Source organism: Halichoerus grypus, chromosome 9 (genome assembly GCF_964656455.1).
Source record: "Halichoerus grypus chromosome 9, mHalGry1.hap1.1, whole genome shotgun sequence".
Classification (NCBI taxonomy): domain Eukaryota; kingdom Metazoa; phylum Chordata; class Mammalia; order Carnivora; family Phocidae; genus Halichoerus; species Halichoerus grypus.
In genome coordinates this window covers 106,940,048-106,960,161 of record NC_135720.1, presented here as the reverse complement: position 1 = coordinate 106,960,161, position 20,114 = coordinate 106,940,048, and the positions used below count along the sequence as shown (strand labels likewise).

The following is a 20,114-nucleotide window of genomic DNA, read 5'->3' as shown; positions in this document are numbered from 1 at the left end:
TTGCGTCAGGCTCCCCACTCAGCAGGGAGTCTGCTTCTCCCTCTCCCGCTGCCTCTCCCCTCTGTTCATGCTCTCTCGTGGTGCACACGTGCATTCTCTCTTTCACTCTCAAATAGATAAATAAAATCTTAAAAAAAAAAAGTTTTAGAAATCCACCTGCTTTGATTGACTTCCGTATCTAGTAATAAGATACTAGATGGGTCTGTTTATTTATAAAGGGCATAAGAACACAGAAGAGTGCAAGAGCCTTAGATTTAGAATCATAAGACTTGGGTTTAAGCCTCAGGTTATCCACTTATTAGCAGTGTAACCTTGGGCAACTCACTAATGTTTTGGGACCTCTACCTTCTCACTTCTAAATGGATATAACATCAGCTCTACTCCCTTCTGCGGGTGCTGCATAGATCAAATAAGAAAATGTATGTGTAAGTGCATTGTAAACTGACAAGAGCTACACATGGGTTAGCTCTTCTTCCCTTGCTACCAAAAATAGCAAAGACTTTAGATCCTTGTTCTGGTGAGAAGAGACATTGATTATTTGAACATTCCAGGGGCTTGGGGAAGCATACTAGGATAAAAGAACCTGATCTTTCCTGTGGAGCTAAAGAATCCTAAAATGTGTTTGGTATCAGCATCTTTATTTTAGTTAAATAACATCCTGGTCTTAACTAACAGCTTATAGGGATTAAAGGGCATGAGATGTTAGCCACCCTGTGAATTTCTTCTCACCAAAAAATAAAATGACTTAAAAGCAAGAGCAGATATACTTGCATTCTCCCCAATCATCCCAGATCAGTATGTGCAAACAAAAGCAATACCAAATCCCATTTAATCTGGAGAGCAGCAGTGGCAGCCACAAAAATGGCCTTCCATCTAGCATGCACCAGAACTGCTATTCCATCACTGTGCTGAAATCTACCCCCACTTTTCTACTCCCCACATACAATAAATATTAATTGGTAGAGTTCATTCTGCAGCATTCATTCAAACCGTTTTAAAAACATTAGTTGTCATTACCAAGCACGTTTTATAAATACTATACAACAATTTTGTCAGCACAGAGCAGCAATTTTAATGGGAAGAGAACATTTATGAACATTTATTTTACTCCTACTAGATACTATGCGAAGTGAGGTGTTTTCACGTATATTTGCTCAGTTAATTCTCACAATGAGGTAGGTGCCAGTGGCACTCTATGGATGAAGAATGGATATTTGAATCGGTTGTTAAATGACTAGTCCAGGATCACACGGGAAAAAACAGCAGTACCTAGGCCCAAGATAATTGCTTTGCATTAGTGCACTTCCAGTAACTCTACATCTGTGGCAAAGAACAGGAGGTTTACTTAAGTAAAGTTTTGTGTCATGGTAAAATTTAGTTGGTGGTTAGCAATATCCTGATGCACTTTACATGCCTTGTTCAAGAGGGGACAGAGCTGTAAATCTGCACTCCTACAGAAACAGTGTCTGATTCTAAAATTTAAACATAGAGACTTATTATCAGTGCAGGCTGGCTCAGTCAGGAGAGCATGAGACTCTTGATTTTGGGGTTGTGAGTTGAAGCCTCACATTGGGCGTAGAGATTACTTTTTAAAAAAAAAAGGAAAGAAAGACTTTTCACTGCAGCTAGTTGTTTTTAGAGAAAACACTGCAAAGGAAACATACATTCACTAGAGTCAATAACAGTTTTATAAAGAAGCTATCTCTTGGAGATCATATCTAAACAAGTGCCAAAAATTACTGTGTCTTACAAACATGAAAATTTTGTAAGAATTTTGAATATTAGAAAAATGTTTCCTATAATCACAGCTCTTCTTTTAAAAATTAAAGCTAACTCTAACCTACATATCACCATTCACTGTAGTATAAACATAAAGAGATATTGTTGGTTTTTCCCTGAAAATTTCCATTGAAAAACTGGTATTTATAAAATAAACATTTTAGAAGGGCTCTAAAATGGATACTACTAAAGATACAATAAGGTTTAGATAAATTGATGGACTATTTATCTGTGCCAAACAATGAGATATTAGGAGTGTTTGGACAAGAACCAAAACCCTGTAGAGCTTTCCAATGAAACAGTTCTAGCAGAAACAATACAGAGCTCGATGGCTACCCTGTTATCTGGTTAAAGTATTCCAAGATACAAAATAAACCCAGATCTTAAAAATATATAATTGTATCAAATTATAAAACAATACCCTAATTAGGTGTCATGGTTAAGACAGTAGGTTTAGGCATTAGGTTGGCTGGATTAGAATCTCAATGGGACCCAATTCGTAGCCTGGGCTGTTTCCTCACCTACCTCATACAGCTGCTGGGGAGTTAGGATGTGCAAAGTGCTCAGAAGAGTCAATGGCATAATAGCATCATCTATTATTTTTCTAGTTTTACCTCATGTAAAAAATAAAACACATATGTAAAAAAGACTGAAAGCCTCTCATTACTGAGCTAATCCATTTCCAAGTTTAGAATTTAAAAGATAATAAAAAGAAGCAAAATCCTAGCTTTCTTGATAACAGTCAGGATGGCGGTTAAGCTGGGGTGGGGTGTAAGGGAGCATCATAGAGGCAATTTTTACACTTACAGGATGGTTAATCCTGGCTTTTGTTTCACTGGTCTTTAAAATGTACATGTTTTGGGGGACCTGGCTGGCTCAGTTGGTAGAGCATGCGACTCTTGATCTCAGGATTGTGAATCTGAGCCCCACACTAAGTGTAGAGATTGCTTAAAAATAAAATCTTAAAAAAAAAAAAATGTACATGTTTTAAAATATATTTCACTAGCAGTTTTGGGGTGGAGTCTTTTGGGTTTTTCACATAAAGTGGGAATGCAAGCTGGTGCAGCCACTCTGGAAAACAGTATGGAGGTTCCTCAAAAAGTTGAAAATAGAGCTACTGTACAACCCAGCAATTGCACTACTGGGTATTTACCCCAAAGATACAAATGTAGGGATCCGAAGGGATACATGCACCCCAAGTTCATAGCAGCAATGTCCACAATAGCCAAACTATGGAAAGAGCCAAGATGTCCAACAACAGATGAATGGATAAAGATGTGGTATATATATAAAATGAAATATTATGCAGCTATCAAAAAAAAAAAAAAAACCCGAAATCTTGACATCTGCAACAACGTGGATGGAACTGGAGGGTATTATGCTAAGTGAAATAAGTCGATCAGAGAAAGAGATGTATCATATGATCTCACTGATATGAGGAATTCTTAATCTCAGGAAACAAACTGAGGGTTGCTGGAGTGGTGGGGGTTGGGAGGGATGGGGTGGCTGGGTGATAGATATTGGGGAGGGTATGTGCTATCATGAGCGCTGTGAATTGTGTAAGACTGATGAATCACAGAACTGTACCTCTGAAACAAATAATACATTATATGTTTTAAAAAAAAAGAAGATAGTAGGAAGGGAAAAATGAAGGGGGGGAAATCGGAGGGGGAGACGAACCATGAGAGACTATGGACTCTGAGAAACAAACTGAGGGTTCTAGAGGGGAGGGGGGTGGGGGGAATGGGTTGGCCTGGTGATGGGTATTAAAGAGGGCACGTAATGAACGGAGCACTGGGTGTTATACACAAACAATGAATCATGGAACACTACATCAAAAACTAATGATGTAATGTATGGTGATTAACATAATAAAATTAAAATATATATATAAAATATATATATATAAAATAAATAAAATATATTTCACAATAAAAAATTAGAAAAAATAAAAGTTAAAAAACATTTCCAAAGTACAATGAGAAAGCACTGTTTAACCGGAGAAGACAGGGAGAGGAAAAAAAGCAAAAAATAAAACCAATGCTCTATTATTCTAAGTGTTCTAGGTTACTTCAGATTATGTATGCAACAGCTTAGCTCAGTTATGGAAACACTTCCATTGAACTCCATTCAATCCTAAGAGACATTTTTCTTTGTGGGTTAGTTCTTACAAATGGTGTCACTAATTCACTGGGAACACCTCTTTATGACCATGAAACCTGGAGGTTGTAAGGAATCTCAGAGGACTTCTTTTACAACACGCTCATTTTTCAACAGAAGGGAACATTAGACCCCTGAGCTTCCAAACAGGCTTTCCCCCACTCTACTCCCAGCTGTTACTGCTAGCCACCAATGTGACGCAAAGGAAGGGGCAGAGCCAGTTCTTTCAATTGCTTTGAAATAGTGACTAGAGAAAAAGTGAACTTATACCAACCATCAGGAATCTGTTTAAGACCTAATATGTACCCCTAACAGATGCTAGCACCTACAGAGGAGCCCAGTACCTCAGTCAAAGGCATTCCATAAATATGTAAGTAAATTTCGTCAAAAGTACAATATAGGGGTTCTGCCCCAAAGAATTCTATGTCAACATACAATGAATCTGGCAGTGTGCTGTGGGCAAATGTACCACATACAGAATATAGGAGGGAATGGGGAAATAAGACAAGAGATTTATGTCCCAGGGCGCCTGGGTGGCTCAGTCGGTTAAGTGTCTGCCTTTGGCCCAGGTCATGATCTTCGGATCCTGGGATCGAGCCCCACGTTGGGCTCCTCACTCAGTGGGAGTCTTCTTGTCCCTCTCCCTCTGCCCCTCACCCACTCTCATGCTCTTTCTCTCTCTCTTGCTCTGCTCTCTCAAATAAATAAATAAAATCTTAAAAAAAAAAAAAAGATTTATATCCCATGGGGTAAAATGGAGGAAGAGGCCTTAGAGGAGAAGAATTGAGAACTGAGTTTTGAAAAGCTGGTAAAGAAAGCACTCTAGGATTGCTCCAAAGAAACCTGTTGATATTTTTATAAAACCTGCTTCCCTTTTCCACATTACTTCCACATTTTTTTTTTTTTTTAAAGATTTTATTTATTTATTTGAGAGAGAGAGAGCACAAGAGAGGGGAGCGGGAGAGGGAGGAGCAGACTCCCCGCTGAGCAGGGAGCCCGATGCGGGACTCGATCCCGGGACTCCAGGATCATGACCTGAGCCGAAGGCAGTCGCTTAACCAACTGAGCCACCCAGGCGCCCCATTACTTCCACATTTTAATAGGCATCCTGATTTGTTCTAAATTATTTCAACTACTATAACTATATTCAGGAAAGCATTTCTACCTTCCCCCTCAAAGAACTTTTGGAAGCCACTGAGAATGGAATAGTAGGAGGAAAAAAAAAAAGAAACCTTTTAAATGCTTACTATAAATTCTTCAAAACAGAAACATCTTTAGATGGTAAAATACACATTTTCTCAAGTTTGAAGTTCACCAAAATAAAACTGGACCCTAAAAATTAACAGAAAGAAAAACATTTTAAAAATCCCCCACACTTATGACTGCAAACTTAAAGCATATGCAAAGTTAACAGGACATGTGGGTGATCTGAGCAATGGATAAAGGGCTTCTATTTCCAGTTACTTTAATGGGAGAAGATAGAACCATAGTGGTAAAGAAAAGACAACTGGAGAAGAGACTCAGTTCCAGTTCTAGATAGATGAGCAAACATAAATAGGCCACTTCTACACTCTGGGTCTGTTACTACGTCCATAAAAAGTTCTATTATTCTCTCTATAAAGTTCCTAAAGCCACTCAGGTGTCATTCTCTTTTAGCAAGCTACATGTTAGGCATTAATCCATGAGGATAGCAAAAACCAAAATGAATTTATGTTATCCAGATTTCTGTACTGTAGCAAAATTTTGCAATTGCCACAAGCCATTTTATTAAGTCTTGTATTGAAACAGAGCATTAGAGAAGTTTGGATTTTCAGTGAAACATGATTCATTGAACACCTGCATTTACCTCTCTGCTCTCTCCATAACTCCACTGAAACAGCAGTAAAAACAAGATCTGAAGGACAAAGAATAGGAGAGGCAACAACTACAACAAAGTTTGTGGAAGCCAGAAAGCAGATGGATGGGTTATTTGATTTAGCAGAGCATAGGAGCACGTTAAGGGGAACCTCAGATCAAACTGAATTGTGCTGGGATACACCAGAGAAGCTCAGAATACCTCTGAAAGTGGGGATAGCAGGCAGGGATGAAAAAGGAGAACAGGGTGAAAGTTCTGCCCCAAGATTCCCACCCTGACTCCAAGCAGCCACTGGTCAGAGGCTGGGAAGCCTACTCTGGAAACTAGAGACACTGGACTCAAGCACAACTAGGGGCAGGCCTAGCAGTCTAAAAAGATGGGGATTATGGATGAGTTGATATTCTGAAAGGTAGATACCTCCACCTCTTTCCCCACTCAGCTCCCCAAATGTTGCAGCCAGGGGTGTAAACTGAGGATGGGAGCATTCTCTCCAGGGAAGAACTTGGCCAACAGAAAAACACCTACAAATACTGACTGCTAAAAGTGAGCTCTTAACTACCTTATAATGAATAATACGATCAGTCAACTTTCAGAAGCCCCCACTCCCAACAAATCCAGCTTTCAGTTTTTCAGTGGTTCCTTATGGAACATGGTAAGACATCCAAGGCTAAACATTTAAGGAAATCCCCTAAATGAAAAACCAAAAGAAATGATCAAGTAAAGATATTTTAAGGAAATAGATGGTGCAGGAGGCTGAAGAAAAAAATGTAATTACAATTAACATACTCAGAGAAGAGCTATTCCTCCCATGAAACAAAAACAGACTATTTCGAAGCAACATTCAGAGGGGCACCTGGCTGGCTCAGTTGGTGGAGTGTGCAACTCTTGATCTCAGGGTTGTGAGTTCAAGCCCCATGTTGGGGGAAGAGATTACATAAAAATAAAATCTTTTTAAATTTATTTTTAAAGATTTTTATTTATTTAAGTGAGAGAGAAAGTGTACACGCGGAGGGGCAGAGGGGTAAGGAGAGGGACAAGCAGACTCTCTGCTGAGCACAGAGCCCGATGCAGGGCTTGATCTCAGAACCCTGGGTTGAGCTGAAATCAAGAGTCAGATGCTCAACCCACTGCGCCACCCAGGCACCCCCAAAATCTTTTTTTTTTATTTTTTTTTTAAAGATTTTATTTATTTATTTGAGAGAGAGAGAATGAGAAAGAGCACATGAGAGGGGGGAGGGTCAGAGGGAGAAGCAGACTCCCTGCTGAGCAGGGAGCCCGATGCGGGACTTGATCCCGGGACTCCAGGATCATGACCTGAGCCGAAGGCAGTCGCTTAACCAACTGAGCCACCCAGGCGCCCTTTTTTTTTTTTTAAAGATTTTATTTCCCCAAAATCTTTTTTAAAAATAGCAGTATTCAGAGAAAAAATTTGGAGATTAAAAATATGATAGCAGAAACATAAAACTAATTAGAAGAGTCTGAAGATGAAGTCAAGACATCTTCCAAAAAGTGAAGAGACAAAAAAGATGAGAAATAGAAAAGATAGGAAAAGTAAAGCAGTCCATACATTCCAAACACAAATAAAGAGAGTTCAGGAGGGAAAGAACAGGAAAACTGGGGGCAAGAGAGAGAAGGGGGAGGTTGGTTAGAATTTAAGAATTCAAGAAAATCTCCCAGAACTGAAAGATCTATGTTTCCAAATTGAATAGGCCCCCAGTGTGCCCTGCACAACAGATAAAACAAGGCTCACAGTGAGGCAGGTTATCATAAAATTTCAGAACATCAGAGACAAAGATCAGCTCCTAAAACACCTCTAACCAAGGAGGGGAAAGAAAAAAGTCAGAACGTCATCAGACTTTTCATTAGCAACACCAGAAGCTAAAAATCAATAGAGCAATTCCTGTTAAACTCAGAAAATTATTCTATATTCTATTCCCAGGTAAACTATAAATCAAGTATGAGACAAAAGGAAGACATTTTCATACATGCAGATTCCCAAATGTACATCCTATGCAGCTTTTTCTTAGGAACCTTCTGGAAGAATTGCTTAAGTATAAACAATGAAGAGGGAAGACGTGGGGTCCAGGAAACAGGGGTCCCAACATAGGGAGATGAAGGTAGATCCAAGAATGAGAGCTGTGCAGGTCTAGAGAATGAGCCATACAGACTTTTAAAAACAGCAGCATGAGCCTACTGCTTAAAAGTGTGGCATTAAATACCAAAAGAAAGAGCTGGAAGAAAAGGAAATGGAGGTCCCCGTAGAGGCCAAATATTGGGGAAAGGAAAAGCAGGTAGGGTACTTTTTATGCTACATACAGCTTAGCACTGATAAATGTTAAATTTTAAAAGATTCTTGAAAAGGTTAAAAAGAATGTTTTAAAATCACATCTAAAAACACGATTTTCCAAGCAAGATTTCTGGGGAAAAAGAAAATAAAAATGTAATTTTCGAGGTAGAGTAAAATCAAGTTATTTGAAAAAACATATTGCACCTTCGCATAGAGTGTGGCTTTGCTTGAAAACAATTAAGAGCAGGAAATAATATTTTGCTGACAGATACTTACTCAAAAGTCATAACCTCAAAGCCAGCAAAAAAAAAAGGAAAAATTTAAGCATATTATGGTATTATTGGGGGAAAGTTCACAGTTTATGGCTATATCAATCACTTCACAAATTAAAATTCCTTTTTCACAGTCAAGCAGATGCTAAACCAAAGTCAAAAGAATAACTTGACTGCATCACATTTTGATAAGAAATGAAAACACTTAAGAGACTATTGTTTCCTCAGGAAAGCGCAAATACTGCGGATTTGTTGAAACAAGCCAACATTTTGTATCAGAGACATTTATCCTTTCCTGAAAACTGACATAAATAGTGAGATTCGCCAGCAGATCTGAACTGTTCCCAGCTTTCTCTAAGACTCTCAGAAATGGCATCTCAGAAAATATGCTCTTCTCTATCTCCAAATACTGTAAAAATTACATCTATAGCCCTCTTGTAGCAAATGCTACAAGAAGGCTATAGATGCTAAAAAATAGTATTTGTTCATTTTATTTAGTATTATCTACTTATAGTCAATGAACGTCAAGGTCATGCTTAGGATCAAGCATTGGGCTTTTCAATAAACAGACAAGTGGAGAAGGTGTTGCCCACTACTCAGTTTTCTGATATCTAGGGAGACTGGAGCTAATATTTTGATAGTCTAACAATTTGTGGCTAGGGGAGATCTTTTTAAACTAATGAAATGAAGCACTCTCCCAACCAAACCTACTCTGGTAAAAACGCTTGCTCTCCTTTCAGCATAAATGAAGACAATGAGAATAGATTAATTAGCAAGGTGGCTTAATTGTAGCATACTCTACAGCTTTTGAGTTGAATGCATAAAAATATGTTTGTTTAGGGGTATCTGGCTGGCTCAGTTGGAAGAGTGTGTGACTCTTGATCTCAGGGTCGTGAGTTCAAGCTCCACATGGGGTATAAAGATTACTTAAATAAGTAAAACTTATAAATAAATAAATAAAATTTTAAAAGAATATGTTTGTTTCAGTCCCTTGGAATCAGGAAGAAAACAATACTTTAAGCTTCTGTATAAAATATGATATTCTTCCTTTTCTGAAGTTTGAGAAAATACATCAATATCTTACAAAATATAATGCATAACCAAAAGCTCCTCCAGCTTCAAAAAATAATAAAATACTATGTCCAGATCTATTCTCTAAGCAAATTAGCAAGACAGTAGAAAAAAGTCTACACTGCAAGAAAAAAAATTTTTATAACAATGTATGGTGATAAATGTTACTAGACTTATTGCGGTGATCAATTCACAATATATACAAATAGCAAATCATGTTATACACCTGAAACTAACATAATGTTATATATCAATTATACCTCAGTAAAAAATATTTTTGATACTATGTTTATTCTTTCACGCTTATTTCACAGAAGGGAAACAGTTAACTAAAACATGAAGAAATGTTCAACTCACTAGTAATTAGAAAATTCAAATTAAAATAGACATTATTAAATGGCAGAAATTCGAACTGTGGACAACAGCAAGTGTTGGGAGGTTGAGAATACAATGTCTGTGAGGTGTGTACACTCAGCAGCCTGACGGTGCTTCTGTTACAATGCCACTCCTGAGTCTGTATCCCAAAGAAATTCTCAAACATGTCCACGACGAACACAAACAAGACTTGTTATTGGTAGCATTGTTTATGGTAGCCTAGGCACCCATCACTATGGGAATGGATGCACACCATGGAATAGCATGCTGCAGGTAGGAGCAATTAGCTAATGTACACCCAAAACCATTCACAGATCTTAAAACACTGCCCAGTGAAAAAAGTAAAACCAAAGTAAGAGCTATAGCATTGTTTTTTAAAGATTTTATTTTTAAATAATCTCTACACCCAACGTGGGGCTCAAACTCAGAACCCCGAGATCAAGAATCGCATGCTCCACCAACTGAGCCAGCCAGGCACCCCAGAACTACAGCATTTTTACAGGGAGAATTCTATAGCCAAATTCGGCAATAGTGTAGTGTCATAAACAATTTTGGAGTTAAAGATAAGTACACCAAAAAATCACTAAGAATTTTAGAAAGATGCATATAGAATCAAGGACATACATCAAATACATTAGATAAGGTGCTTGTGGGGTAGGAGAGGAAAATAGGTATGGAAATAGAGGCTGAACAGAAGGCCTTTATACACCAATGTTAGTCTGTGTGCAAATCACAGGGTATAAAGTTAAAATTCAAAATATTTTTTATTCATGCACACATTAATTTATTCAATAAAATTTACTGTAAGTGCGAAGTATTGTGCTTAAATATAAACTTTAATGTTATTTCTGTTGAAGGTTTTTATTTTAAAACCTCAAAAAGATATATGCTTTAAGATACATTTTAACTGGAAGTGGAAAGGAAAAATAATTTACTATAGAATTCATATACTATAAAGTGAGAAATTCATCATTCTTAAAATAGTTTTAGAAATTTTTTTCATCAAATATAAATATACCTTCAAATTCTTTAGATGACAAAGTTAAATGAAAGGTTGAAATACAGAATGAACTCTGAAGTCCTACCAAATTACATTGTCATATTTCAATCCACAAGTAAAACATCTTTTCTCGGGGCTTAAGTGGTGAAACAATTTCTTTTTGGAGGAGAAATTTTTTCTACTTTATTTGTTCTATATGATTTTCCCAAAGATATTTCAACTGCTCAGGAACACCTCTCGCCAGATTTCTGTTTTCTAAAAGAATTCACAAGCAGACTGCTGGCTGCCAATGTAGGTGTTGTAGCTAATACGCTCATTACACTGCACTGCTAACAAAAACTGATGAACACATTCAGTGCAAAGTGACATATCTATTCCACATCCCACGGGCATGGAAAATGATGTTTCCCCCCCAAATTACCTGTTCCCCTCTTTTTTTTTTTTTTACAAACCCAAAAGGTAACTAGTATACAAGATAATGTTGGTAAAAAAAACCAACAGCAATTTGTAGGACATCATACGTCTAAAGCTCTAAAATGATAACCCTTCAGTATTTCAGATTTTAAATACTAAAAGTTAGTAGGTGGGAGGATCAAAGGTGAAAAATAGCAATGGTCTGTCAGAGGGGTCAGCAGTATCATCAGCACACATAATAAAAGACAATATGTTAATTTATTCAGGCTTACAAAAGATAATATATTTGTATTTTCATTCAATAATAATAGCTAATAATGAACACTTACTATGTGTCAGTTATTGTTCCAAACATTTTATATGCATTATTTTAGCCCTCACAAGAACCCAACGGACTAGGTACTCTGATCATCTCCATTTTATAGATCATTTTTCACAACAAATGCAGACTTTATCATTGCCTTTAAAACCTCCACCAAATGGTCTCAAATTCCATTATACCCCCCTTTCTGCCATTCCAGTCCTCACTTCTGACTCAAAAATTTGACTGATGTATATCATATGAAAGAAGCAGTTCTCTTCTCCAGCCAGCTTCCTTCTTCTCCCTTTCTACTACAGAAGACCCCCTCATAAAGATGTTGTCAGTGAACCCCTTCCTCAGAGGCTTATTGAAAGTAAACACTATAAAAGTATCTAGAGGAAAAAGTGAGTAACTCCCCTGAACAAAGGGAACACCTCGATAACAGTCCTTACATTTTATGAAAATAGAAATATTCTACACATATTGTTCTGTAACATAACTTTTTAAAAATACATAACTTTCGGAATGCCTGGGTGGCTCAGTTGGTTAAGTGTCTGCCTTCGGCTCAGGTCATGATCCCAGGGTCCTGGGATCGAGTCCCACATCAGGCTCCTTGCTCAGCAGGAAGCCTGCTTCTCCCTCTGCCTGCTGCTACCCCTGCTTGTGCTCGCTCTCTCTCTCTGACAAATAAATACATAAAATCTTTGGTAAAAATATATCATTTTTAAAATAAAAATATAATTTAACAGGGACATGTGGCTGGCTCAGTTGGAAGAGCATGTGACTCTTGATCTCGGTGTCATGAGTTCGAGCCCCAGGCTGGGCATAGAGATTACTTAAACAAACAAATAAGAGCTTCTAGGTGTATTTAAAAATAAATAAATAAAATAAAATTTAACAGTGGATTTCTTTCTACATCAGCAAATAGAGATCCACTGCATTCCTAACAGCTTAATGGTGGTTCCACTGTGTGGAAATGTCACATGTCATTTTTTTCCTATAACAAACAATGCTATTGTACTCATATTCTTCATGCAAGTGTATGAATATATCCATAGACAGATTTCTAGGAGTGGAATTGCTGGGTCACAGGATAAACACATTTTAAATTCCAATGGACACTGCCAAATTTACCTCCAAGGAAATTTACATTCCCACCAACAGTGTGTGAGAGTTCCAACTACCCCACATCCTTAGCCTCTACTGGCTACCATCATCTTTCAATCTGAGAGGTAAAAAGTGGCAATTATGTGTTTTATTTTATATTTATTTAAATGATTAGGATTATTGAATTGATATCTTAAATAGATTTTGAATTATTATTAGTTGTAGGCTAAGCTGAACTGCCTACGGAGGAAAAAAAAGTTCAAGAAGCACATTAACAGGATAACTGGGGAGAATGGTAATATTTAACCAATCCAGAATTTTAGCATGAAGTAGACAATGATGCCAATCACAAATGAGTTTGATCTCTTCACTAAAGCACCCACCATTCACTTGAAATACACTGTTACCAGTTCTTCAAACTATGCCATATATTTTAGAAATGTTTCTTTTAAAAGAGTGTATTTAATTCCATAGTCATGTATTCACTTTGTCATCTTTACTTACTCCTAACACTCCTGTGTGATGTCCATTCACTTTGTCATCTTTATTTACTCACAACACTCCTGTGTGATGTCTACTTCAATGATATTTTGTTTTATACGAAATGTTGCTTATGAATCTGACCTTTGACCTCTTTTAGATGTTAAAGCGCAAGAATATAATTAGTGTCTGGCCATGAACATCCAATATAATTAAGACAACTGATATAGGTAGCTGTATTAGAAAACAGAGAGAGGAGAATAAGGGAAGTAGATGTTAGCAATGACCATCCAAAGGGATATTCTAGGCATTTTAGATTTTGAAAACAAAACACTAACAGAGGCCCCACCCACTCTATAAATGCTTACATAAAGGTGATGTCTTCTGTTCATAAACGCTGATTCACTGTCAATGGCTAGATGTTTATGATTATAATGCTATTAGCAATGATGGCTGAACTGAGCTATTCACACATTTTCTTACCTAATTTTTTTTGTGGCTACCTCCAGGTAACAATTTTTGTCAGGGAGACTTTACTAAGCTCTAACAGGGACTCTGACCTTATTATCCTGATAAATTAGTATCCATAACTGCAAAAATAAGTACCACAAATTATCTAGCATTCTAGAAAGGTTTTGGCTCAAAACTGATATATCAGTAAACCCCTCCCTACCCTTCCTTTAATTCTCAATTAAAATTTATATTCTTCATAGAACAAACTGATACTTAAGACTTTATTTCAAAGTCAAAAGCTCTTGCTACTTTAATGTGTCCACATGGCCAATCCACATGAGCACATGACAGATACTACACATCATCTTTTCCATATCAGAGACTGGCAGAAAGAGATAGAGCAGGGGGCAGGAAAGAGCAGAGCACCAACGTGACAAAGTGCTAAAGCCAGGCTATAAATTATCTTTTGGTCACTCATGCCTGCATTTTGAAAAAGCTGACACAAAGGTAGGACCTATCCTTCCTTTGGAGGAATACAAGTATCGTATGGAAAGCATCTTCCTAACTCACTAACAACAGAGCTGCGCTCCCACCCCTCACATAACTTGCCCAATGAGAGAAGTGCTACTGGGTTCTAAAGGCAATGACAAGAAGCTCTCTATTCTGACAATGGGAGGGAGCAATGAAGACCAGCTTCCTGGGCTCTAAACTCTGCCAGACTGCCCTGCTAATCCTTCCCAAATCCCACGTTGGGGTGGGGGTGGGGGACAGAATAGAAAACAATCCAAAATTGAATCAAGGACAGTAGCTCTGGATTACAGGAGGTCATAACATTCCTATTTGAATGGGGGTGGGGTGGGCATCGGGGCAGTCGCAGGGCATATACAAAAGCCTGTATGTTTATAAAAACACAATACAAAAATAAATTTTATCCCTGATCCTTCTGATGTGGTAACCAACATCTGCCCCCAATCATTTGCCAGCCCAGGCTGCACGGAAGGCACAGAGTAGCAGGCATTTTCACACAGTGAGGCTGGAAGAGATGCTACTAGAGTGTAAATTACTAATTAGCTCAATAGAAGACAAAGAGAGAAAATACCTGTCACAGAATGCTGTTTACAACTTGACATATAATAAAAACAACCCTGAAAATTTCAGAAGAGCGCCTTACTTTTCAGACTTCTATTAACATGTAAATAGCAAAGCAACAGTATTATAGTCTTTAAAAACTGCCCATGTCTCAGAAACAATAATGTATGACTGGAAAGAATGCTTTCCAAATAATTGATAATTTTCTCGTCCTTATGAAAGCTAAGTATTTTTAATTATTACAATCAGCTTTAATAAGGAGCTATATTTCATAGCTTTGATGATCATTTAAAGAGGTGGGGTGGGGAGAAGCCCAGAAGTGCTGTATTTTACATACATCAGAATACAGTAAATAGTCCTTTTACTGAAATTGAACAGGCCTCATTCTGCAGGTCATGCTTTTATGAAATGGACTGGCTACCATTTTAATAAAGACTGAGGATGAGCTGGAAGATAGTAGTAGGATGGAGTCAGTTAAATCTCCTTATTATGATGACAATTGAAAAGACTCCCAAAATTTAGGCTTATTTTGGGGGAAGGTAATAGCATGTTAGGATATTTATATTCATTCCCCTACCATAAGGCAAACCTATTTGTATTAATTGCAATCTGGTTCTTAAGGAAGTATATTTTGCACTTAGATCTCTTCCAGCTCCTTGATGCTACATAGGATCTTCAATATATGTATTTCACCTAAATATGTCTCAGTCACAGTGATGAACAGGCCTGTGGCTCCTGTTTTCACATAATAATCACCCATACGGGATGCCTGGGTGGCTCAGTCCATTAAGTGTATGACTTCAGCTCAGGTTATGATTTTGGGGTCCTGGGATTGAGCCCCACGTCGGGCTCCTCACTCAGCAGGGAGTCTGCTTGTCCCTCTCCCTTTGCTCCTCCCCCTACTCATGCTCTCTCTCTAATAAATAAATAAAATCTTTAAAAAAATAATAATCACCCATACGTCATTAACAGCTATTGTATCCTGAGGACTCCCTGTGTGAACACACCATGCCAGGTGCTAAGAAGATTCCCAATAGAGGTGTACACCATGACATGGTTTTTGCTGATAAGGGAGGGGCCTACAAACTTGTCATTCACAGGTAAAAGAATGTTTTTCAGAATATAGTGAAGAAAATAAACCATAAAACTCCCAAATCCACTCTCAATCCAATCTTGAGATTCCTTTGCATCGCAAGATCAACTAAAATCAAACATACCAACTTGCTGATACATTCAAAACATTCTTCCCTTTCCTTTTTATTTTTTTTAAAGATTTTATTTATTTGAGAGAGAGAGAGAGAAGGAGCAGGGGGAGGGGCAAAAGGGGAGAGAGAAGCTAAGCAGGGAGCCCAATGTGGGGCTCGATCCCAGCATGACCTGAGCCGAAGGCAAACGCTTAACTGACTGAGCCACCCAGGTGCCCCCCTTTTCTTTTTAAAATTAGGCCTTCCTAGCCACTTTTTTTCAAATTTTCTTGAAAAATACGCAAGTGAAATAAAATGATAAAGCAAATGGGACAAAATGAAAACAACTGGAGAGGGACACCTGGGTGGCCCAGTTGGTTAAGCGTCTGCCTTTGGCTCAGGTAATGATCCCAGTGCCCTGGGATCGAGTCCCACATCAGGCTCCCTCCTCGTTGGCGAGCCTGCTTTTCCCTCTGCCTGCCACTCCCCCTGTTCATGCTCTTTCTCTCTTTCTCTGACAAATAAATAAATAAATCTTAAAAAAAAAAAAAAGAAAACAACTGGAGAATTTGAATGAGGGAACAGAGAAGTTCCCGTACCATCTTTGCAACTTTTCCATAAGCTTGAAACATCATAAAAATATCAAGTCACACACACAAAAAAGAGCATTAACAACAGAAGCTCTCTCACAGGGTTGTTGAGAGTTTCAAATAATTCACATACTTAGCTCATGCTGGGCACTTAGTAAACACTAATTATTAGTTATTTTAAAAAATGAGTGGATCAACTGTAACAAATGAACCTCTCTGGTGAGGGAATGTTGATAATGGGGGAGGCTGGCTATGCATGTAAGAAAGCAAGGGGAAGATATGGGAAATTTCTGCATCTTCCTCTCAATTTTCCTGTGAACCTAAAGCTGCTCTAAAAAAATGAAGTCCTTTTAAAAAAAAAAAAAAAAAATGAAGTCTTAATAAAAAAAAGGGTGGATCAATTTATTTAACCAAATTAAAGCATACATAAATATACTTAGTATATTGTTTGCACAGACACACACAAAGAGAAGACAGTAAAAAACCAAGGAGAGGAGCGCCTGCATGGCTCAGTTGGTTAAGCGGCTGCCTTCGACTCAGGTCATGATCCCAGGGTCCTGGGATTGAGTCCCGCACCGGGCTCCCTGCTCAGTGGGAAGCCTGCTTCTCCCTCTCCCACTCCCCCTACTTGTGTTCCCTCTCTCGCTCTCTCTCTGTCAAATGAATAAATAAAATCTTAAAAAAAAAAAAAAACCAAGGAAAATCTGAACAGACTTTGCTATGGACATCTGCACTGAAATTGGAGTTCCGTTTTTCCTCAATGGGCAACTGTAAACCTATATGGTTTACAACAAGTCCTTGAAAAAGATAGATAGGTAACCATTTATCTGCAATGCACTTAGGCATTTTATTGGTTTGGGGTTGTTTTGTTTTATGAACACAATTTTGTAATGAAAAAAATAAGGGCATGTAGGAACCCTGATGTAATCTCTGCTTTAGACATAGCCCTTATGGTGTTTGTCCCAGGTTCCCCATCTAGAAAGCAACTGAGGAAAGGTTAATAACAGAACCACAGGATAATCTAAGGATTGGCAAACAGGACAGGTTAAGGGATAAAATAAACCAGCACTGTTTAATCTGGAGAAGAGCATGGTGACGGATCAGTTCACCATGATCAAGCAGAGGTAATACAAGAGCACGGACTGCCTGCAAAATGCCAAGGTTCAAATCCTATCCCAACCACTTGGTAGAATTCTACAACTTAAAAAAAAAAAAGAAAGATAGAAATGTCTGAGTGTAACCTTGAGGGCAAGCCATTTAATCTCAAGGACACTTTATTTCATTACATGTAAAATGGGAACAGTAACAGCGCTAACCTCATAGGGTTGCTGCTAAGAGTAAATTGAGTTACAATCTGCAAAGAACTTATAACAGTGGCTGGCATAAAAGCATATATGTGGGTAGCTATTATTATTAAGTTTATGAAGAATTAGGGTCTCCTTAGTACTATAGTAAGCAAATATTTTTACTCAAAAATGGAGAATGGGGCAACAGAGAACACATACAAATACAGCATTAGGTGTATGCCGGTTAGACAGAAGGCAGACTGTCCTAATAGAGAAAATAATTAGAGAGAATAGAGAAAATAACCAGAAAAGATTATCTACAAAGGTTGTCACATTATCTCTGAAGATTTATGAAAATAGGATAAATTTTTATCTACCTGGGATGATTTAAGTGGGATATTGACTGACGTTGCAGGATAAACTAGAGGTCCTTTCAAGGTCTCTTCCCATCGAAAGAATCTACAATTAACCAGAAGAATATTTAAGTATGTACAACCCACTCATTCAAATCTGAATATAGAACTTAAAAGTTTTTTGCTTAGCAAACAAGATTATAACCAAAATAAAGTTCAACTGAGTTTACTTGAACAAATGAAAACAAAGCTTACATTTACCACTGGAGTCCTTATTGATGAATAGTATTATTTGAACCAAAAGATTACCCATTTTCAGTTTTAGAAATATCAACTGAGAAATAACCATTCCCAATAAGAATCAGTGTATTTAGCACACTACTGCAGCATACAGAAACAAAAGACAGGACCTAAATGGACTCCTTCCCTTGGTTGACCTTATAGTTTATATTTTTTTCTTCATCAACATCAAATAAATCTAAAATTATTTATATGAAGGTATCAAGTATAAAACAACTAGATTATAAAAATGGCAAAACCATAAGCAGAGTACAACCTACTAGTAATACCAAACCTATCTAGCCAGGAAGGGAATATGCACAAACATCCTACAGAAACAGGTGCCCCATACCAAAGTTACTGTTCAGCTTGAAAGTTAACATTTCAGACTAATCCTCTTGAAATTTAGCAGCAAAAAATAGTAATTTCTAAAAATCTTCTGTTGAATTACAAAATCAATGTAGTCACCTTGAACACCTGCTTAAGAGAATCCAGATTCCATGAACATAGCAGCTGAATCCAGATAGATTTTAGATTCTAAATTATTGACATATATGAACAACTACTGTTTCTGATATCCACTAATCAAAATATAATTTTGCTGTTACAAATGCTATCATCTTTGCTATTTACACAAAAACCCATAAAACAGCGGCAATTCAAAATTTACACAACTTTGAAAAAAAGTTATCTTTATATATCTGAATGTACACTATAAAATAACCTCAAATAAGATTCTCAAGATCAGTTTGCATTTTTTCCTTAAGTAAATTATAGCTATCCTTTGGCACTATCAAATAAAAAAGTAATAATCATTCATATTCTTAGCTAAATATAAAAGCTTCAGAATAAAAATCATCAAAACAAAATAGTAAGAATAATCTAAATTTTGTCCCAAATTTCTCATCTTCCTTTTAATTTCCAGAAGTGTCTTAAAAATCAAAAGCTTGTAGGAAATTAATATTAATATGGCCTTCTTTATTGACAGCTACAAAATAGGGGCAGTGGAGCAGTCCAAGGCATTGCATTATTGTATGGAGGCTTTTTCATGATAAAAATTTACTCATAAATTCATTACTTAACCTAAAAAAGAAGTCCCACTCTAAAATCCTCCACTATTCTACAAATCTCCCTTTCTTTATTCCATTTAGTTAATGGGTGAGTAACCTACTACAGTGTGAAATGTCCCACATAAAGCTAAAGGCAGCTTAGGAACTCAAAGCCCTCACAGTCCTGATTTAAATCTCTTCCCCAGCAAACTTCCCTAGTTGGTTATTTTCGTTCTTCTGAAACGATTTTTCAATATTCTCCAGCCACCAAAAAACAATTAGGCAGAAATCGGGTTGATTAATCAAAACAAAAAGATGTTCATCTTTCTCTATCTCAACAACGGTGGGCTCTCCATTGAAAATGAAAATGCTGTGGATAAAGCACTCTGCCCAGCGCTGTCAGGTACACCCTGCTACAACACCACACTATCACACTACACAGGCAGAGCCACATTGTAAATAAATAAAACCCATCTTCCCATTATCACAACACTAGCGAAATGCAGAGGTTTCCAACACCGAGCTGACGCTTCATCATTCACAGAAGAACAAAATCAAATCAAAATGGGTCTCATCTTTTCAAAGTGGCCATGAAAGTCGAATTAAAAGCAATGAAAGGTGGAAGCAGATTCGAGATGCCTTGAAGAGAAAAAGAGGTTTCTGGAATTTCCTACTTTTGTGGACAAAAGGACCCACAGTTTCAACACACTTAACAGTTCTCTTCTCAACA

The 20,114-nt window shown here is 37.4% G+C and overlaps 1 protein-coding gene across 1 annotated transcript in view; it reads right to left on the bottom strand.

The window, feature by feature from the left end:
- Window positions 1-20,114, bottom strand: part of MED20 (mediator complex subunit 20) — a 174,495-nt gene that overhangs the window by 31,975 nt on the left and 122,406 nt on the right. The window contains exon 5 of the transcript XR_013441263.1: window positions 18,081-18,162. The gene's annotated coding sequence lies outside the window, so the exon portion shown is untranslated. The remainder of the gene's footprint in view (window positions 1-18,080; window positions 18,163-20,114) is intronic.